Genomic DNA, 9,583 nt, shown 5'->3' on the forward strand with positions numbered 1-9,583 from the left:
ATCTGCCATATAATCTGATGGGGGCAGACCTTACTGAATGCTATAACAGTATTCTTAAGGCTGCCCTGAAGACAGGCTCTCATTCCTGCAGAGGTGGCCAAAGGGTCTCTGTTGAAACCCTGCTGGACCTGAACGAAAGGCCTGGAGCCAGCAAATCCAGTGCCATAAAGATGCTACAGACAACATGGGCCTCCCTGCTGAGGATCTAAATTATTGGCACGGTTGTCAGGTAAGACACCAAAAGGCAATGAAAATAATATACTGCTCCTTGCCCCAGAAAACCTAGAGCCCAGAGCCCATAAAATAGAATGGCTTTGGAAGGTGCAAGTAGGACTGAAGCAGTGTGGCCTCCTTGCACCTTGGGGAAGATTACTGGAGGTTGGGGGATCAGTAACCCCCCTAGTAAGTAATAGATATCACTGTCAACACTCCGGTTTTCATCACTAAGGGAACCTTAATCACATCCCTGTGGCAAATCTGGACTCCCCCTTTGGTACCCAATACAGGTATGCAGCCTCAGATATCAGGCCAAAGGATATGGTATAGACAGCTGGGACATGCCCTGGTGCAAGCAGACCAAAGGATATGATATAGACAGCTGCGACATGCCCCAGCGCAAGGAGAAGTGTAAACCCAGGACAGGAACATGGCCTGTATCTTGCCATGGAAGGTGAACCTTCCACTTCTGGAAACATCTATATACTCTCCATGAGTCTCTTTGAGTCCACAGGAACAAAGTCATTTGTTAAATATCTCATATTATTTCCACTTTTATTATTGATATTACCATTAGCCCTCCTGTGATTATTCCTTTGTGCATATTTACATGCCCCTTCATTGCTACTGCATGCTCAAGAATGTATGACATAACTCTAAATGAATGCTGACAGCAATACCAGAGGCTGCCCATATATGTGTATTCTAATGATATTCAAATAGATAATACACAAGTAATTCTACTGATTAATTCTAGTGATGATATGACAGCTAAAAACTATTGGCCTTGTTTCATAATGGAGGTGAGGGTGAGGGCAGAAAACACATGAGGTTTGTAAAACAGCTCTGGCAGAAGATGGGTGTACATTCCACAGTGCCTGTATTTTGTGGAGAATAATTAAAATAATTCTTCTGAGAGGGCAAGACTGACTAATAATTGAAAAAATGCAAGTTATTTTTCTGGATAACCAGACTTCTGGCTATAAGTAATATACACTTGAGCCACAGCCCGATTGATTGTTAACCCATGTTATTCAGTAAATTGTTTCCAAAAGAGTTTAACCTCCAGTTACGTAAACATGTTTGAATTACTAATAATTGTTTGCTTCTTAACCCAGTTTCACTGAGAATTTACCTGACTAAAGCATGGGAGGACAAGCTGTCCCAGGAAGGTTTAGTTCTTGTCACCCAGCCCAAGGAACACCTCTCCTTTGCAGAAGATCCTTCCTGCTGAACTATTTCGGAGGTAAGCAGAGTGAGAAGAGAGTTGTGAGATCAGCAGAGCAAGCAAGAGCTTAGAGAGAGTTGCAAGTAACAGGGTCATCACTAAGTACAGAGACAACATGAAGATGCTTTACAAGCACACTTTACAGCACATCACTCAGGTCTTATTTTGCTCCAGGCTAATTAACAAATGCTGTTAAGATCCAGCTCAGGAACAGACAGTGATCCTACAAGCTGCTCTGGCTTCTTCACAACACCGGGGTTCTGTCAGCAGTGGGGTCAGAGGCATGGCTTCAGGAACAGGCCAGCCCTGCTGTGCTTTACTGAAAAGCTTAAGGCATCTCTGCTACTACGAGAGATGTTTTTATCATTACCTGACCAAAGCATGCTGCTGCTATTTAAAATCAACCAGCTTCTGCCTGTCAAGCTGTTTTGAGAGCATCCTTAAGGCTCTTTCCAGGGAATTATATTCTCCTCCTCCCACATTTCTGTCCACCACCCAGGAACTGCTTAGGCACATGTATTTTGTCCACCTGAGCCTCCTGTGGCTCAGGTGTCAGGACTCCTGTCAGGACTGTCCTATCTCAGCCTGTTGTTAATGGCTGGATTAGCATGCTGCTGTGGCTGCAGCTTGATGTACCTCAATCTGCTCATCCACACCAGGCCACCTCCTGTGAAACTCCTCCATCTGAAGGATGTGCTTCTAAATCTTATTCTAAAATGGTAGAAAAGATTCTGGAAATTTTAGAAAGAAATAGAAGTAGAAAGATTCTCTGTACTGCCATCAGTATGGTACATACACACATATGTTGGATGCCCCATCCCTGGAGATGCTCAATGTCAGGTTGGATGGGGCCCTGAGCACCTGATGTAGCTGTAGGTGTCCTTGTTCATTGCAAGGGAGTTGGACCAAATGGCCCTCAAGGATCCCTCTGAACTCAAACGATTCTATGATATTTGCCATCTGTAGGAATTGTTTGCGGCTCGAGACATTTAAAAATCTGCCAGACAGCTTCCCCAGAATACAGAATTCATGCAGAAGATGCAGATTCGGAGTTGAAAGAAATGGCAGGGTAGCAAATGAATGGTGAATGATGCGTTTATCACGCGTAGCCTTTTGTGTGTTTAAAAAAGCAGCATTTTGGAACATAGCAGCAGAAGTAGAATTATTTTCTTCCTCGGTCACTGCTTTGTTTCTGATGTCACAGGAATGACATGAAATGCTGCCTAATGAATAGACCAGTGGTATATGGATTAGTTGTGCAATCTTTGTTAAGGAATATACTTAATTTAACTGAAATTATTCTTTTCTGGGTAAGCAAGTAAAGCATTTAATCCCATTATAAAACTGGAAAATATTGTTAGAATTTGAATTAATGTTTTCAGTTGCATTTAAGAATATTTTTTCTAAAAAAATTAAATTTGTTTCCGATTGTCATTCAAGCAGTCATAAAAGGACTAAAATACTGTGTTGCTTTTGTTCTGTGTCCCTCCCTTAATAGGTTTAAACATTATTAGCCAGCCTGAGTACCTACAGATATCTAAAGGAAGTCTACAAAATAATGGGAAGTTGTGCCAGGTCCTGTTTTTGAGAACAGACACGAGAAGAAATAATGGAATTATTACCTGAGTAACTAGGAAAATAACGTGCTGATGACACACTGCAGCCACGGGGGGGAACACTGCACTGCTCTCAGACTGCAGCAGCGGAGGTCGCGCTTCCTCTGGCATCCGATGCAGGGCTGTGTGGGGCTGTAAGTGGCAGATCCTGAGTTACTATTCCGTCCCATTAACCTCCAGCATGATGCAGTCCCTACAAGACAAGTCTAATTGATGCAATATGCCCGATTCTGATCAATTTGCTGAAAGTTCTCTCAACCTGGATAATGAGAAACTCTCACTTCAGCTTCATTGCTTTATAATTTTATTACTGCTTCCTCTTGGCTCGATTTGTCATCTGCACTTATTGAATTCCTGCTTGTATTCCGTATCTTAATTAAAAGTTTGTTTCTTCTGCTTTTCTTAGCAATCTTTTTCATGCCTTCTGGAGTTTGTCCAGTAACTGAGGCTTGCCATCACAAGCAAACATAAGCTTACATTTGGACCACTGTCTCAAAGTAGGGAGAAAAGCCACTAAGGCTAATCTAAAGAGCTCTCCACCTGCCTCAACAAATGTCCACAGACAGCTTTTCCTCCTTGAAGAAACTTGACTGTTCAGTAAGAAACAGGAGAGAGGCCACAGCAGATGCTATAGGAACAAGTAGGGTAATCGTTCATAGGCACAGTTTGAATTGCACACGCCTTCTTGAAATACTCATTCTAATATCAACCAGAGGCTCTTTCTGAATTCCCAGAAAAAGTAATGCAGACACAAAATCTACATTGTCGTCTTAATGAGTATCAAATGTTCTATACACAAAGCACAGTAAACGAAGCCTGCCAATGATCTGTCTCAGGGTGCTTATTTACAATACTCACCTACACAACACCTACTGAGAAATTTCAAATTGGAAACGAGGCTTTCTTTGAAAAATCACTTTCTTTTAAATCTTTGCTCAGATAACTTTGCTCTGTGGTCAGTTGTTCTTGCATTACAACACAGCGAGTAGTCATTCCTTATTCACAATAACTTACTGGCACATTTTTTCCATGTTGGTTCTCTAATTCAGGACGAGGAGTTCTAATTAAATAACAAATTATTGGGTACAAGGTTACAAGGTTACAGTGTTTATGACTTCTAAAAATGCCACTGTACATCTATTTTTGAGACTAGGAGGGCTGAAGTTGTACAGTGGAATACTGCTGTTGCAAGATCTCCTTGTAGGGGAGTTGGACCAGCTGACCTTAAAAGTCCCTTACAACTCTAAGATTCCATAATTTACTGTTTAGTAATTTCAAACATGCTGACCACAAAACTGACATTTTGAGGCAGCTACTTGCAATGACTTATGCTCCTCCTTAGTTGCTATGTATCTAAATTAAGTGTGTCCTACGTGCCTATATATATGCATACTGATATTTGCACAGTTAGGGTTACTGTACTGTATAGACATACATACCAGTATCTTGGACTGGTGACATCCTTTCCTGTGCTTGAATGGCAGCTGTAAAATTTGATATTCTGAATCTTTTTCCATGAGCAAATTGTCACTAAACAAAAAGCTACGGCTTCTGAAATGTTTTCAGCCTTTAAATTTTTCAGAAGTGATTTCACAGTGCAACACCTCATTATCCATCTGATGGAGTCCAATCTTGCTGTTTTCCTTCACCAAAGTAATATAAAAGATCTCCAAATCCTGGACAGGGCAGATCTTGTGGAAAACCAGAAGCAGATATTTTCTTGTCTTTTCAGCTCCAATGGTCATGCAGACTTTTTAAAAAGACTTAAAAATGATAGAGAGCATTAAACTTCACACAACAATCATTTAAACAGCTCTAACCACAAACACAAATTCTCTACATCAGACAGTGCTTAATATGCAATATTTAATATTAAGATATGATCAAAATCATACGCAAAGCCATTTTTTAAAGCATCTGAGAGTTTACTTGTGTCATGGGGTTATCTAGCTCTATCTGTGTCTGTGACAGAGGGAGGTCCGCAGGCCCAAAAAGGGGAGAGAAGGGGGGGGATGTTGATGATTTACAGGCTGGTTTGGCCCAGATCTGTGAGGAATAGGGCAGGAGACCCACAGATCCACACCCTGGGAAAGGGGGAAGGGTAGGGAGATGGGAGCTGGGCCTAAAAACAGAACAGCGGCGAGAATCTGAGGAGGAAAGATAATTTAATAAATATGATACCTGAATGCAGAAAGCAGAGTTCTCTGGGGTGGGTATTCTTCTCTTCTGAGAGCTGGGTATCCAGAAAGTTGTCAGTGCACAGAACTGGAGTATTAACTCTCTAATTCCTGTGCTTCACATGATGCTATGATGTGGAATACGGATAACAGAAATTATAAAACCGTGACATTCCACCCCTTATTCCACATCACTTATTAACCATACACATATACAAACAAGCAGTAATTCAAATGTGTTACACACACAGATCCATATACATATATATACACAGAATCACTGATTGCACTCTCCCAGCATCAAATTCCCTTGGTACACACTAAACATCCCCATCTTTCTGCATCACCCATCAAGTGCACCCAGATCCCTGTGCAGTAACAGTTCCACGGAGAGGTTTACCTTTTCCAGAAGCTGGAAGGACCCAAACAGCTTTTCCCAACATGCTCTTAATGTGTACCACAAGGACCTTATCTCCCTCAAGGTCTCCATCTCAACCGACTGGTCCTCTAGTGTCAACCAGCCAGGTGGCTTCTGCAAAATGTTTCCCCCAATGCTTAAACGTTCCACCACCAATTGCTTTCAACATGGTTTTTAACAACCCATTGTATCGTTTCGTTTTACCAGAAGCTGGCGCAAGATAGGGGATGTGATAAATCCACTCAATGCCATGACCTTTGCCCCAAGAACTTACAAGGAGATTTTTGAAATGAGTCCCATTATCTGATTCAATTCTTTCTGGAGTGCCACATCACCACAGGACTTGTTTCTCAAGACCCAGTATGGTGTTTCAAGCACCTCAGTGGTTGCCTCCACCATGGTAATCACATAACACCACTGTGAGATCGTGGCAAGGTGATACAATATTTTTCTTTTTGCCGTTGCCCTTCCCCCCAGAGAGGTTTCATCCTCTTGGCTTGTTTAATTATGGCAAATGTTTCAGAGTCATAAATAACCTGTGCAATAGCATCCATAGTTAAGTCCACCCCTCGGTCTCTAGCCCACTTATATGTTGCATTGTGAGAATACAAGAAAAACTGTTCAGAGCAGAAGCTGTGGAGCAAGATAAACAGCATTGCATCTCTCTTCCTCGATGGCCTGAGGTTTCATGGGCCCACCGAGGAAGAAATAATTCACCCTTGTTTTGTCAGTCCAAGTCTATTTCAGCCACCTCAATTTTGGCAGCTCAATCCACCTGATGGTTATTTTGTTGTTCTTCAGTAGCCTGACTCTTGGGCACACGAGCATCCACTTGACACAACTTTATATCAATATTCTTTGTTCGGGCAGCAATGTCTTTCCACAGTTCAGCAGCCCAAATAGATTTACCCCTTCTTTGCCAGTTATTTTGATCCCACTACTGTAACCACCCCCGTAAGGCATTTGCTACCATCCACGAGTCAGTGTAAAATAAAGCACTGGCCACCTCTCCTGATCTGCAACATCTAAGGCCAGTTGGACAGCCCTTACCTCTGCAAATTGGCTTAATGCTCCTTTCCCTTCACTGGCCTCTGCAACTTGTCGTGTGGGGCTCCACACAGCAGCTTTCCATCTGCAATGCTTCCCCACAATACGACACGATCCATCTGTGAACAGGGCATATTTCTTTTCATTCTCTGGTAGTTCATTTATGGTGAGGCTTCTTTAGCACGTGATACCTCTTCTACTGCTGATGTTCCAAACTTTTTACCTTCAGGCCAGTCCATGACTTCTAAGAGTCCTGGATGACTGAGGTTCCCCATCCGTGCTCGTTGTGTAATCAGCACAATCCACTTACTCCAAGCGGCATCAGTAGCATGATGGATGGAGGGAACCTTTCCTTTAAACATCCAGTTCAGCACCGGCAGTTGAGGTGCCAGAAGGAGCTGCGTTTCAGTGCCAGTTACTTCAGAAGCAGCCCGAACCCCCTCACAAGTGGTTAAGGTCTCCTTTCCAGTTGAAGAGTAGCACTCTTTGACCCTCTGCACGCTCCAGAATCCCAGGAGTTGGCCTCAGGTCTCTCCAGAGGTTCTTTCCCACAGACTCCAAGTGGGACCTTTCTCTCCAGCAGCAGTGTAGAGGATGTTCTTTACGCCCTGTCCCATCTGTACCGGCCCCAGGGCCACAGCACAGGTTATCTCCTGTTTGATTCACTCAAAAGCCTGCTGCTGCTCAGGGCCCCATAAAAATTATTCTTCTTCCACATCACCTGAGAAAGGGCGCTAAGAATAAGACTATCATTTGGAACATGCATTCTCCAAAAGGCCACTACACCCCCAGAAAAGATTGCCTCTCTTGCTAGAGAGTGGAGACACAGCAGTGATTTTGTTGATGACACCTGCTGGGACGTGACAACACCCATCTTGCCACTTTACACCTAGGAACCAAATCTCCTGGGCAGGTCCTTTCACTTGCTCCGCTTAATAGCGAAACCAGCTTGCAGAAGCAGCAGCAGCTTTCCCGTAAGGGCAAGAAAATTAGACTAAATGACACAGACAATAAACAGATTTCCAAGGTTACCAAAACAAGGAAATTTCACATTTGCAAAGCATCTATCTTCAATTAAAAATTAAAGGTAATTTTCTTATGAAAGGAAAGCAACAAGAAAAACAGGTTAGATTTAGTAAAGATTTAGATCTGTAACTACAATTAGATGCAAAGTAGCAAGGATACAGTCTTCTCGATGTGCTACACCAAGGGGCCAGAAGCTCCTCAGGAGGCATTTTAACAGTGACATAAGTTAAAGTAGCTGATTTTTCTGCCCATAAGGACATAAAAACTCACAAAAGTTGATATATGAAGTGTCTGTTAGTAGCAAACAGCTGAGTTGTGACAGCATCTAAAACTGACACAAACCACATTATGAGAAACACAAGTGAAAGCCCAATTAAATGATGGAAGTCTATTAAGATCAGGTCTTTCTTGATGCTAAAACTTACTTCACCAAAATAGGTACAGCCAATATGGAAAAACTGGCAGTTGCCAAAGTGATTTAATATAAAAGGTATGATGTACTAAAGAATAAAATGGATTGATACCACAAAAAAAACAAGGGTGATTGTACATGTGTAAATGGACACACATACATACCCTCGCTTCACCAAATCAACCGTTGCTCACCAGGTTACAAGAATACAACGGGCACTGAAGTACAGTAAGTGCAATCAGTGGAGAAGGAAAAACAGAAGGCAATCACTTCACTTCCATGTCTCCAAAAGCTGGAAAAGCACAATACGTGTTAAGGGTGAATAGCCTCACAAAAGGCAAGAAAATGCTGTCTATGTTGCTAGAACTGCAAGTTGCAAGTGCTTAACTTAGAATTTTTCAATGGTTTTTGCTCGTATTATAAACATAATATAAAATGCTGCCAATCTCTAAAAATATTCAAACATTTTTTGTTCCACGTAGCTTTGGTTACCTATAAATAGTAGCTTTTTTAGGGATTTAAGAACTAAATTTCAACTACTGCACTTAAAAATGCTAGACACAAACGTGTGAAACAGAAGTTAAAGATGAGGGCACACATACTCTTTGCAAATATATCTCTAGGGACTCACCACAAGCCAACAGCCTGAACTGTTCCTTTGAGCTTGATGGCACAGTATGCTTCGAGGATACAAACTCTGATAGGGTTTTACACAACAAATTCCAGCCTTGCAATTGCACACAAAAGCAACTGGAAACCACAGTCAAAGCATCCTGGAGCCTGTGGCCTTTGCATTCCTGAGGTTCTTCCTTGTCCAGGATCAAAGCTCAGATGTGTAGGACTGCTGGGAGCAGTTTTTGCTGTGCAACTCCTGAACGAGTGTAGCCCTCCCCTCTGTCATTAAGGAAAAATTAGTCACCTGTTAGAGGCCACTATTTTCCCTTGGTCCACAAATGCAAAATGTCAGGTTGCTCTTGCAAACGGGCCCTTTGGTGCAGTAAGCAGCACAAATCTTCAGCCTTTCAAGTGAAGAAGTCTTTTAGATTTCTAAGACACATTTTGTGGTAAGCATCAAGAACATGAGAAACATCTCCTCAGCTAAAATACTGCACTTCACAGTCACTTGCTACGAAGGTTATACATTTAGCTAAAGTAGAGTCCACCTGTCATTGCACAATCCTGGAATATTACATTAAATTTCTTTTTGAAAGCAAGGGGTCAACATAAAAAATGACGTTCATTGCTAGCATACATGATTTGACTATCATTTTATTTTCATTCCAGATGCAAAAATGCACAGGGATCAGGTCAGGCTGTTGAACTGGTATTCAGTCAACCCTGAATTGTGATTGAAAAAGAAACTTCTAATGTAGATAAAACACAGAAACATATATAGAGATAGTAAATGCATTTCACTAGCTGCTTTAAAGGACATGGGAGTGA

At 42.0% G+C, this 9,583-nt stretch overlaps 1 long non-coding RNA gene across 9 annotated transcripts in view; it reads right to left on the minus strand.

Moving 5' to 3' along the window:
• LOC122166128 overlaps positions 1 to 5,367 on the minus strand; it is a 52,095-nt gene extending 46,728 nt beyond the window's left edge. For all 9 annotated transcript variants that reach the window (XR_006170678.1, XR_006170674.1, XR_006170679.1 and 6 more), the window contains exons 1-4: positions 5,242 to 5,367; positions 4,500 to 4,823; positions 3,067 to 3,192; positions 1,352 to 1,451 (exon numbers count right to left, since the gene is read on the minus strand). This is a non-coding gene — a long non-coding RNA (uncharacterized LOC122166128). The remainder of the gene's footprint in view (positions 1 to 1,351; positions 1,452 to 3,066; positions 3,193 to 4,499; positions 4,824 to 5,241) is intronic.
• Positions 5,368 to 9,583: the final 4,216 nt, after the last annotated feature.

This window comes from Centrocercus urophasianus, unplaced genomic scaffold (assembly GCF_019232065.1).
Source record: "Centrocercus urophasianus isolate 14NV4802_14NV808 unplaced genomic scaffold, USGS_Curo_1.0 seq_32, whole genome shotgun sequence".
Lineage (NCBI taxonomy): Eukaryota > Metazoa > Chordata > Aves > Galliformes > Phasianidae > Centrocercus > Centrocercus urophasianus.